This window comes from Pongo abelii, chromosome 11 (genome assembly GCF_028885655.2).
Source record: "Pongo abelii isolate AG06213 chromosome 11, NHGRI_mPonAbe1-v2.0_pri, whole genome shotgun sequence".
NCBI lineage: Eukaryota > Metazoa > Chordata > Mammalia > Primates > Hominidae > Pongo > Pongo abelii.
This window is the reverse complement of record NC_071996.2, coordinates 41,577,064-41,590,250: the sequence shown is the minus strand read 5'-3', so window position 1 is coordinate 41,590,250 and position 13,187 is coordinate 41,577,064. Positions and strand designations below refer to the sequence as shown.

General features: G+C 34.0%; 1 long non-coding RNA gene across 2 annotated transcripts in view; it reads right to left on the bottom strand.

Moving 5' to 3' along the window:
• LOC134759590 (uncharacterized) overlaps positions 1-1,081 on the bottom strand; it is a 146,123-nt gene extending 145,042 nt beyond the window's left edge. For both annotated transcript variants that reach the window (XR_010135983.1, XR_010135984.1), the window contains exon 1: positions 879-1,081. This is a non-coding gene — a long non-coding RNA (uncharacterized LOC134759590). The remainder of the gene's footprint in view (positions 1-878) is intronic.
• Positions 1,082-13,187: the final 12,106 nt, after the last annotated feature.

Here is a 13,187-nt window from a genome sequence, read left to right as displayed (position 1 = left end):
TTGCACTGGACAGTCTGAGTAGAAGTGTCCTATGATCTAGGTTATATTTTTAACAGTATCACCTAGCTGCTGTTAAAAACGGAGTGATACAAGAGAAGAAACAAAAATTCAGCTAAGGCATACCATAATACTGTTTTGTTCTACATATTTCCCCTCATTTGTGTCTGAGATGCCTGAACAAAGGGTGGAAATATATTTACAGCTATGAAAAAAAGTTATATGCTGAAAAAACACAAACTTTGGAATCAGATAGTCTTGGTTTTGAATATCAGATCTGCTTCTTACTGTGGGATGACCTTGAATATTTTTTCCACTTTCTCATTTGCTGAAAAGAAAGATTAATAATTCCATCCTTACAGTGTTATTATAGAATTATTTTAGGATTATTGAAAAAGTATACAAATATTTTGACAGAGAATAAATGCTCAGTTGGTTGTAGTTATTGATATAAAATCTTCTGCACCAAGTGAAGCATGCAATAAAGAGAAATTGGTCAATAAATGTTTGTTAAATATTTTGATGTTTATATCATGCAGAAATTTTTTTTTAAGTCAGATTTCCAAGTCCACAGAATAAATAAAATGGCTGAAGAGAGACTAGGTAAGTGCACAGCTTTTATGTGGTGATTTTTTTCTGACCTCTGCGTATATTTAACTTTGCTCCCCAAATCCTGCTGATTGATTAATGAAATTAGTACACATTAACTTTGACAGTACCCAACAATGCCTGTATCTATATATCTCCATTGTCCTTTCAGGCTTTTTCTCTCTCTCGCTGTCCAAACACACATGCACACACACATACTTTCAAATATAAAGCCCAAAATTCCAATAAAAGCTATAATAAAGGGTAAATAGTTTTAAAATAAATATGCTTACATTTCGATGTCAACCGTTTGCCGATGCTGTCCCTTTTTGATTACTGACACATTTTTAATTCTATTTGTATTCTAAGAAGCACACTATCTAGATAGGGGTTTGGATATTCAATTCTGAGGTATTTTGGACAAAGATATTTTGCCTCTCTGACCAGGGTCTCTGCATACAAATTAGACTGGGCCGCTGCATCTTCTGGCTCTTGTTTGGTGGGTCTGTTCCAGAAGATGAAGCTCTGTGCAGAGTGAGGAGGGTCACAGGAACATAATTTATAATAATCACATGAAAAACTTTCCCATTAGGTATGTTCTGGTTCTTTCTTTTGTTTATAAAATTGTGGGAAAAATTGAACTGATCCTTCTGCATGACTGAAACTGCTATAGAAATGCCCTTCAACACGAGGGAAAGCACACTGCTCCATTTTGTCATGGGCATCATAGGCAGTGTCTTCCCTTTGTAGAGTTGCAACATCAAAAGGATTTTATTCAGTGGCAATTGTTTACCATTTTTCATGCTTAAACCACTTCCTCAGTCCCCTCAGTTTACTTCTGATTGATCACATGCTATTTTTAATTCAATACAAAGCAGATCCCCCCAATCCAGCTGACACACAGTGGGACCACCTTTGTTATTGGAGAGCAATTTGGCAAGATACATTAAACCTAAATGTGAGCTTACTCTTCCGCCAACAGCTCTGTTTTCAGTTGCAAAATTCTCATGCAAGAGATAGAAGCCATTTGTGAATAACTCTTTGCAACCTTTGTTGTAAAAATATAAAATAAAAACAACTAAACGTCCTTTGGTACAAAACACTGTGTGATAACCACAACCACAATTGTTTACAATTGATACAAAAGTTAGAGAGCAGAAACTAGGTCTGCAAATATCAACAGAAATAAATTTTGAAAAATTGTTGTATCAAGTGAGAAAAGCGAAGTGCAAAATGGTACCTACAACATGCTGTTATTAAAGGAGAAGTTAAAACCACTTTTGTAAACTACTAACACTGTGGTATAGAAATGCAAATAGCAAGAATACAAACCACCTTGAACATGGTGCTTTCCTCTAAAAAAGGAAAATGGGAAGCAGAGTACAAAAAAAACTTCAGATCATTCTGTTATAGTTTATTCCTTCCAACAGGTGTTCATGATATTATTACCTGTACTTTTCTTCATATTTGAAATAGTTGTAATAAGTCAATCCATGAAGAAACCCTAAAACTGATTTTAAAAATTCATAAGTGCATACCCACATGAATGAACAGAAATGCTGTGAGATTGGTCTTAAAAGTCTATTCCATTAACTCAGGGGATCCCGTGGAATTGACTTTTGAGGACTTCTGATTGAACTCTGTGTTTGCTGATTAGTATTTTGGAATTGGCTAATCATAACTTCAATGCTGCCAAGAGAGAAAAATATTCCCTGATTTCAGTTGATATATAGAGATATATTTTTTATATTTGAGTTTCCAGATCAGCTGGTGGATTCATAGCCAGAATGGTCACATGTTTCATGCTCCTCAGAGCACTTAGGAATGGCCACAGGGATACATATAACTACCCCTACACACACACACACACACCACCCCCAGAAGTCGTGATTCTTTAGTGTATTAGCACTCCAGCACTCCATTTAGACTGTAGGTCATTTTCATGGGATTTGAAGCCTGGTAATTTGGCTGATCCACATGGTAAGGTGACCAAGTGTCATACTCTCAGGAGCCATCTGTGCGTATTTATGTGTTTTACATCTTTTATTCATATTTGCATTATTTTGTCTGTCACTGTCCCTCTTGTAATAGCTGCACAAATGTAAAAGCTCATCAATTCAATATTTGCAAATTAAATCTAAAATTATTAGACATTAAGTGCATTTTTAAATAAAATATCATGACCACATAGGTTTAACATCATGAAGTCTTTTGATTTTCCTCACTACATGAAAGTTTAAGTATGAAGAAAAACATATTCATCTCAATGGATGTGCCATAATAGCATTTAATAAATTTTATTACCTTTTCCTGTTAAAAATCTTGATAAGGTAGAAATGGAAAAAAATTTATAAAATACACTAAACATATTTCTTATTGTCCACTATTGGCTGAGCAAGAAATTAGGGGCCAGATAAATGGTTAATTTTGGTCCATTAATTGGACTAATAGTAATTTGTTCAAAATACAGCAAACATCAGTGTTTCTACTCATATCAAACAAGGAAACGCAAATACCTCAGACGTGTGAGTGTAGCTACATCTGTGTAAAAATAAGCACATGAATATATGGAAGGGATGCGTATTGGAAAGAATATCACTTGAAAAGTCTGGAGACTAAGTCAGAACTCTTTAGGATTCCTGATTCGCTACTTCATATTGTGCACCTTTGTGTGAGATACACTTGAGCCTTACTTTTCTAACATATAAAGTGAGGGATATGAGTAGCATTCTCATGGATTAAATGTAAAGGTTAAGTGAGAAACCACATGTAAGTCACTTAGCCTCATGTGACATGTAGCAGGTGTCCAATAAATGGGGCTTCAATTCTGTAAATTCCACATCTATACAGATAAATATACATAATGGAGCAAATGGACTCAGTTCATTCAAAGTCCATTTTGTCTCTTCTCTAGAATTTATAATTAATGAAGTTTTACAATATCCTTTTACTGCTCACCAAATCCATGTACAATTTGCATACATTTACCCAAATAGCTCCTGTAAAAGGAAATGTCCTAGAAAAGTGGCTCTAAATGTGATGGTTTAATTAACCCTTTTCTTTCAGTGCATGTAAAATATCTCCTGCTTAATTTTGCCTGAGGGATTCTTTTTATTTTAGCTACAATTTCTATTCAGCAAATATTCAAATGAACTTTTAAAGTAAGGAGTGACAGTCCCTGGGCAATGCAGAACTAGTGTATAATAATATACTTCATTTCACTCTTTAACATTAATATCCTTCTGATTACTTGGACAATGAGCACAAGAGAATAGATATAATTTCTTGAGAGTACTGTAAGCATGAAAATATTAACCTTAAAACTTTGTTATGCCTATGGTAGCCATGCATTTCTCACCTAGATTTGTAGGAGTGGAAACACATATGAGTTTTCTTTATTTGAAAAGATGTTGTAATCCATAACGCATCTTTGGGAAAGCAACATAGCTCAATAAACTAAAAGAATAGAAGAATGAAAAATTTTAATTTATAGTTCTATCATTAATCCTCGTGCAATCTCGGGCCAGTTGCTTAATCAGGGTGAGTGTCAAGAAACATTACAAAACACATCAGAAGTGTATTAGATAAATATGTACCAGAAATCAAGCTAAGCGGACCAAAGGGAGTCACAGCAGCATGATTAGAAACTTGAGTGTTTTCAAAGATCTGTCCTGGCACTTGCCCTTGCCCTTAAAAAAGAATAAAGACAGAAGGAAGTTGAAGCTAATGATGTAGTTTGGAGAAATATCAAGATGATTCTTCAAAGATAATCACACATAACCTTGGACTGGTTATGTAACTTCTTTGAAACTCAGTTGCTTCATTTATGAAATGTTGACCATAATGCTTCCTTCAGTACAATTCCTGCAACGATTAAGAAAATAAATTCATAGGGATAGAATAGCACAGGGACTGTCCCTGGGCAAATCTTTTCATTTTAATCATTAATAACAATTAATCATATGGTTGTAGTTCAACAAACAGTTTTACCTGGACTTATGACTGTCATTCTGCCTTCTAGGAGAAAATAGCCAGAATCCCAATATCATGTATCCTTGGTTAATTACCTATCTATGTTTGGTTACACACACACACACACACACACACACACGTATATGTATAATATATGCTATATACAAATATGTGTGTATATACACAAACATATATGTGTATGCATAGTATATATTATACATATATAGATATAGACATAGATTTGTAAATATATCCTGAATTTTGCTATAACGGGTTTTAGCCCCAAATCCTTTTCTGGTCTCCTGCCCTGGAAAGCACGGCAAGGTCACAAGCGACTTACGTAGACTCCTTATGTCACTTTTATTTACAGTCTAGGCTGGAGGCAAGCTGGGAATTTTGCTTCCTCACTTCTTCCTTATGTCTCAACCTTGTTACAGGTCCCTCACAGCTTACATTTTATCTGCCTGAGTGAAATAAGGACAAATACTGTATGGTTCCACTTACATGAAGTATCCACAATAATAAAATTCACAGGCTTCTACAGTGGAATGGTGGTTGCTAGGGGCTGGCGGAGGTGGAAATGAGGAGTCGCTAACCAATAGCTATAAAATTTCAGTTAAACGAGATGAATAGGCTCTGGAGAGCTGCTGTATAACAGGGTACCTATAATTGGCAATAACGCATTATACACTTAAAAATTGTTAAGAGGGTAGATCTCAGATTAAGAGTTTTTACCAAAATAAAATAAAGTTTAAAAAAGAAAATAAAAAAAGAATTATTTTTCTCAAAGCCTAAAGCCAAACTGTCCTAATGCTCTTCTTATCTGTATAGATTCCTACTAGGTTGTCCAGGGGCAGAACCAATAGAGAGAGAGTGTGTGTGTGTGTGTGTGTGTGTACATAGATACATCTGTACTATATCATATCTATACTCCAACTATAGCATATCTATAATATCAGATATAGATAGATATGATATAGCTAGAGTATAGACAGGATATAAATATCTATATAGTATAGATATCTATATCTATAGATATGATATATATAGTGTAAATATAGATATCTATAGATGTAGATTTATGTCTATAGATATGATATAGATATAGTATAGATGTATCTATCTATACACACACACACACACCCTATTGGATCTGTCTCTAAAGAATCCTGACTCATACACAAATTATTCATACGTAGTCAAAGATTATGGAATTTTTGCATTGGTGTGCACATATTCCTTTTCTAGTAAACTTTCCTTTGTGTAGTACATCTATAGTATAGACAGACTAATTTATATAGATATAGCATAGATTATGCTATCAGTAGTGGGAGCAGATTGCAAAATAGCAAACACATCTATCACAAATAGATAGTATACAGATACAGATACTATACAGAGTATATCTATATTATGTATATGATATAGTATAGATAACAGTATATATGATATAGATACAGTATATATAGTATAGATAACTAAATTTATCATAATATAGATAGTATAGATATAGATACTAGATCTAGTTATACTATACATATATAGTATAGATATACATATAGTATAGATATCTATATACTATATATTATATACATATACTACATTATATATGGATAATATAGATATAGTGATATATACACACATATATAGATATAGATATATCTATATATTTATAGATATATAGAGAAACAAAGAGGAGAGAGAGATTTTAAGAAATTGATCCACATAATTTTTGAGACTGGCAGGTCCAAAATCTGCATGACAGGCCTGCAGGGTGAAGATCCACAGAAGGGTTACAGTTCAAGTCCAAAGGCACTCCTCTGGAAGAAATCCCTCTCACTTGGAGGAGGTCAGCCTTTTTCCTTTGGCTTTCAACTGATAGGATGACGTGTTATAGATGGCAATCTTCTTTACTCAAGGTGTCAAGATCTACTGATTAATATGTTAAGATCGTCCAAAAAAAATACCTACACAGAAACATCTAGAACAGTGTTTGACTAAATATTTGGGTACCATGGCCAAGCCAAGCTGACACATAAAATTAACCTTCACAAATTGTTTAATTAAGATATGCAGATAAAACACTAAAACCCAAATTCACCCCAAGTGCTACAATATAATATAGGAAAAATACTAGTGTCCTTTGATTATTGCCTTCTTCAAATATAATATATTATATCACAGCAGAAAACATACAACCTGTTTCAATCTGTGATTCCATATTTCATTAGAATGCAAAAGGAAAGATAAATCCTTACTTTAATTCCATTGTCCATATTAAAGAGCATAGTGTATAAATAACAGGTTAATAATGACTGACCAGTTAATAATGACCAGAGGAACCAATTATCAAGGCTATCTATATCTATGTGACTTCTGTGCAGTTTAAAAATTAAGGAAGGTGGCAGAAGCAATGGCACATGTGTGACTCTCTCCTAATCCCACATAAGAATAGAGCAATGATATTGCAAGAAACAAGAACAAAAAAAGAATAAAACCTGTAGACAGTATTTACCAGTAAACAAGGCCACAAGGTTTCTCCACAAACCACAATATTTAAGCAGGTGAGGTGAATCACCAACAGCCAGGAGACTTGCATGGTATTAGTATCTGTGTGGAAGCAACAGAGCAAGTGATGCCAGTGAGAACAGAAGAATCTTAAAATATCCTGCAGGTGCTTATTGGAAATCACATTGGTCCAATATGATAACAGCTGTTAAAACCGGAGAGGTGTTGCCCAATCCAGGAATCAATCAGTGCTAAGGGCCTGAGGTAAGGCTGCAAAAAGAAGAAGTCTAGATCTTACAACTCCTTGAAACTGGCCAGCTTGGCTCTCTTCCAGAACCAGGATTTACACTGGGAAGAAACTGATGGTGTAAAATTAAAGTGGAGAAGGAAAGGGGCCAATTAGAGGAGAGGAAGAGAATGTGTTGACAGGTCAGGTGCAGTGGCTCAAGCCTATAATCCCAACACTTTGGGAGGCCAAGGCATGCGGATCACCTGAGGTCAGGAGTTGGAGACCAGCCTTGCCAAGAGGGCAAAACCCCATCTATACTAAAAGTACAAAAATTAGCCAGACGCAGTGGCACACGCCTGTAGTTCCAGCTACAGAGGCTGAGGCATGAGAATCTCTTGAACCTGGGAGGTGGAGATTGCAGTGATCCAAGATTGCACCACTGCACTCCAGTCTGGGTGACAGAGTGAAACTCTGGAAAAAAAAAACAAAAAAAACCAATATGCTGATAAAAGTGACTGGGCAGGGGATAGGGACAGGATGAGGAAAAGAACCAGAAATGTAAGCAAGCCATCATAATTTTGAGCATTTCACAAAAACAACAGAAGGTATCTATGAAGTGAGAGAAGCTACCTTAAACCATGCTTTCTTCTAAAATTTTAGGAAACTGACTTCACATAAAAATGAGCAACAGAGAAATATCAAAATCAAATCTGAAAAGCATTACCACAGAGAAGAGGGAGAGAATGAAGAGCAAAATAAAATCCCTACAAACAATTACAAAATACCAGAAAGACATGTCCACCGATCGGAGCTCTACAACATTCCATTTCAGAATGAGTTGAAAGACATTAATGAAGTAATTCAACACATTAAAGAGTAACGAAACCCAAAATTAGAAAAACTCAGAAACAAGATGATAGAACTATAAGAAAAAGATTAGAACAAAAAGAAAAAAATAATTTTTGAAATAAAGACTAAATTAGAGGGAACACAAGAAGGAACACAAAGAATATGGTGCCTTAAGAGAAGTACAAGATGAAAGATGTTTTTTAATCAAAAAGAAATAAAGCTAAAGATATGAAAGATTGGAAAGAAAGGGCAAATGTTGACAATAGACAAAGATCTAATGTATTGGAAACAGGGGTCTGCAAGAGAACAGAATAAAAACTAAAATCATAAAAGCATTTTTGAAATTAAAAAAAGAAACTCCATATTGAAAAAGCAAATCACATACCTGGAACTAATAAAAAGATATTTTACTAAAATTACTAAATGTGCTTTAGAAAGAAAGAAAGATTCTTTCCTCTGGCAAAAACATTTAGTGATTTACAAAGTAAGGAAAAATTAGATTATCATTAGGCACTTCAACAGTGACATTTTATGTTAGAATAAAACAGTTACAAACTAAAGCAATCCCCCCAAATTAAAATATGCATAAATGATTTTATATCCAGCAAAATTGACTTTCAAAATATGGACCCAAATGTATATCAACATGTAAGAACCCACCGAATATTTTTTCCGTGAATCTTTCTTACAAATCTTACAGAGACTGAATTCCGTACAAGCTTGATATAAGGCTGGGTGGTGATAAAGGCTACTTGCAGAAGGAAGACTAGCTGAGAGCTAAGAGACAAAGAATATAATATGAAATGGCTATATGTTCAGGTAATATGGGTATGGTAAAACTATTACAATGGGGAAAGAATGGAGAATGCATATTTAAAGAAATGTTATGTTGACAGGGACAATATTAGTACAGTTATTCTCAGATGAGTGTGTGTAATGAGGGATAAAGTAAACGAATAATTATGGGATAGTCTGATTCAGCCATCCCCTGTGTCCTTAAAAAGTAGGTTTCTTAGTGTGGAAAAGGAGATATAGAAGTAATATAGAAGAGATTAAGAAAAAAAACTCCATAGTTCTAAATTTGACTTAGAATTATCAGTATGAACTTGAGTTTATCATATATACATATATATGTATGATAACTGTATATGTGTATGTTTTAATATGTATGAATTAAAAGTTATGTTTTGTAGCCTGGCCACTCAAAAGGCCTAGAAGCAACAACAAACACAATATCATGAGAATCTCTAGCATCCAAATATCTTGCGGTCTTAAAATGCTTCTTTTCCAAGTTATTTCACAGTGTTACTTCCTTCTTAAGGAAATGGCTAAATCCACTTACAAAGCAGAAAATGTGCAAGATGAGCCTGAACCTTCTTACAACTGCTAAAGATATAACTGTTAAAGACAGTGGAGTACATGAGACTCTAACTGAGGCAATATGAGCTTCAGAACAAGGAATTGCAATGTATTGAATCCCACCAAATATGGTTAAATCTACTGTAAATAATAATTTAAAAGACAGAAAACGAATTGGTCCCCTTTAGAAAAGTCAGCAAACTAAAAATTGAAGAATCACGCATTTATCTTATTTTTCCTATGGAATTTTACCACTGGGTTACTGAGTAATAGATAAGGGAAGCATCTTTTTATAAAAATCCATATAATACATGGAATTAGTCCAATTAGTACATAAGAAAGGAATTATAGAGCTGGAATATCACCATTTTGCAACTCTCAGTGAATAAATGAATCATAGAGCATCAGCAGCTGCTAATTATACAATAAGTGGGACAACTAGGCATTACGAGCGCCCAGTGGAAAAACACATCACCCCACAGTCTTGAGAGTGGTATTAAACCTGAGCCTAATGAGGACTTTTAATCCAGAAGCCAAATCTCAGGATATACAGGGCACTGAAAAGCAAGTCAAATATTCTCACAGCATCAACAATGTTTAAACTAAACATCTAAATGGGCAAGACTAAACAAGATCGTCTAGAAATGCATATTTGGATGATAAAACATGGGGAAGAAATACAAGAAAGTGATTGCTGTAAATCAAGATAATGATTACTTATTAGGAGAAGACAAGGATTGTGATTAGAACAGGGTACAAGAGGCTTCTGAAATGACTAACAAAGTTGGTGGTTGCAAGGGTGTTTGCCTCATAAGAACCATTTAAGCTGCATATGTCTTCTGCGCAATTTTTCTTTATCCATGTTTTATTTTACAATAAGAGGTTTAAAGTTTTCACAATAAAATATGTGCTCTATTTTACCATAAGGTTTTTAAAAATCAGCAAAGCCTAATTGTTTTACTAAATGAATCCATAGTTTCAGATCGTGGCTATAGATTCTTACACAATTCACTTGTAATAAGATTTTAAAACTGTGCTTGTTAAGTATGTATAGAAAAATTAGAAAACATATACAAGCAAAATCAAGAAAATTGAAATCACTTTTAGCATATCTTCTGACAGACTTTTTCCTGTGTATAGTTTGTATTTTTCATAAATATTAATAGAATCAGTGTTTGCTATTTTACAATCTGCTCCCATTACTGAAAATATCATAAATATACTTCAATTTTGTTACATGTAATTGTGCAATATTATTAAAAGACTGTATTTCTATTGATTCTCAGTAAGATTATCCCTCAGTAAGATTGGGCTAATTTATAGGAGTATTACACTATTCAGTGAGGTTGATTTTAATGTCAGGGCATTAGGCAAAAATCACGTGCAGCCAAAACCACTCTGGAAAATTATTTTAGTATCTCATAAAGTACAGTGTGCATGGTTTTATGTAAATAAATTGGAAATAGCATATACGCCAATGTAATTTTACTGGAGAACACATTCAAGATGTTCTCTTCATGGCACTTCGGAAGCAATTAAGAACAACATTCAGACTCTAATTTCCAATAACTTGCTCTTTCCAAAGCTCCTAGAAAGTAAGATATTTCTAGACTCTGCTTACTTACTTTTTTTTTTTACCATATTTGCCACATTTTGATTGTGATGGTTTTTAAAATTATGAGCTTTCCCACTAAATTAACAGATATTTGAAGTCAGAAAAAAAATCTATTTCTTTTTATTAATTACCTCAGCATCTAGCCTGAAGCCACCTGGAAAAATTTACATATTAAATAAATATTCACTGGAGTTATTTTTAGATAAAGATTATTGCAAACATTTTGAACACTTACCTTGTACCAGGAACTGCACTAAGTTTTCTCCTTCCGTTATTTCATTTAATGCATTATGATATTTGTATCACTATTATGCCAATTTTACAGAAGTAAAATCTGACTTAGTAAGTAACAGAACTAGAATTTATACCTGGGCTGTTAGACCCAAGTTATAACCAATACTTCTATTATGGAGAACGTAAGTGTTCTTTTAGTCTTTTGAAAAAGAATAATAATGTTTCTGCTTATAGCTTATTTTCGCATAAGTCTGTGAGATTTTGCCCTATTTTTTTAAGATTTACTAAATTTAAAACTGCCTAAAAACAAAGTGTGGCAACTGGTTGAATTCAGAAAAGCTATTTCTTTTCAGGATATTTAATATTAGTTTGGATCAGTTTTTCATTTTGCATAGTTATATACTTGGATTAAAGTTAATTGTGGTTGAACTAGCCTTAAATATTTGCTCTTGTACTGTCAGCTCAGATGAAGGCAGAACAAATATCACCAGATGAGGTGAAAAACTAAGGACATATCACAAGTGAAGTAATTACTATCTAGTACCTTCTTCAGAATTTTGACTACAAGTTGATATTTAGGAAAATTTATTTTCTACTCGTAGACCACAATAATTAATGTTTCTTGCCGGAAGAGAAATTTAACAGGAGATAAAACAACTTTTTTTGTGAAATATTTCTGGTACCTTTACTTTTATGTCCTGTAGAGTCACATCCTAAACAAGAATTCAAGTCCAAAATCAGTATAGATGGTTAAAAATAAAAATCTACCATAGTCAAAATTAACTCTAAGACCCTGGTGTGGGTCGAATTTTGTCCGTGTACCCCAAAATATGTTGAAGTCCTAATTCCCAGAACCTGTGAATGGAAGCGTATTTGGTAATTAAGGTCTTTGTAGATGTAATTAAGTTAAGATGAAATCATTAGGGTGGGTTCTAATCCAATATGGCTAGTGTCCTTATAAGTGGAGAGAGACAGCTTGGTACGGGGAGCAGACCACATGACAGTGGAGGCAGAGATTGGAGTGGTGCATGTACACGTCATGAAATGCCCAAGATTGCCAGCAACACCAGAAGCTGAGAAAGGCATGGGGACAGATTCCCTACGGAGAGCATGGCCTTGCTGACACCTTGATTTCAGACTTCTACTCTCCAGAACTGTGAGAGAATATATTTCTGTTGTTTAAAGGCACCCAGTTTGTGTTGCTTTATTTTGGCAGCCCAAGAAAACTCACATAGATCCCATACAGAAACACTGCTTTAGAGAGTAAAGTACTAGCCCCAAATTACAAACATCCAACACATGCATTTGTTTTCCGATTAGATTTGGAGTGGGTCACTGTTTCTCCATTGAGCATCATATCTAGTGGTTAGTGTGTGTTTAGGAGCCAAGTTGGATGAAAAGTAGGTAAGTATTTTCTAGCACTAAATTACCTTTAATACAGTGAGCTATATACACTCTGAGAGGAATCAAGTAACATGTCTCTTCCCAAGTTCATCCCTGGTGACTAGTGAAAAGATAAGCTGAGTCTCCCATACTAAAAACATTCTATCTCCTTTTCTCTCTTCCTCATCTGGGCAGTAGAGTGGAGTCTGCATAGGTGAGATCCACTATTATGAAATTTCCACAGTACTTTGTGCTTTATACTTCATTTATTTTACTTGTCTCATAAGAATATGATTTATTATAATTGTTTCAGTTTTCTGACAGTTTCACATAAATGCTTTTCACTACCCTTTAAATTGCCTAAAATTTAAATTTAAATTTAGGAGGATATTACACATAAAACATAACTTTTTTTGATCACAAAACTATCTTTCTTGGTTTATTGAGTATAGA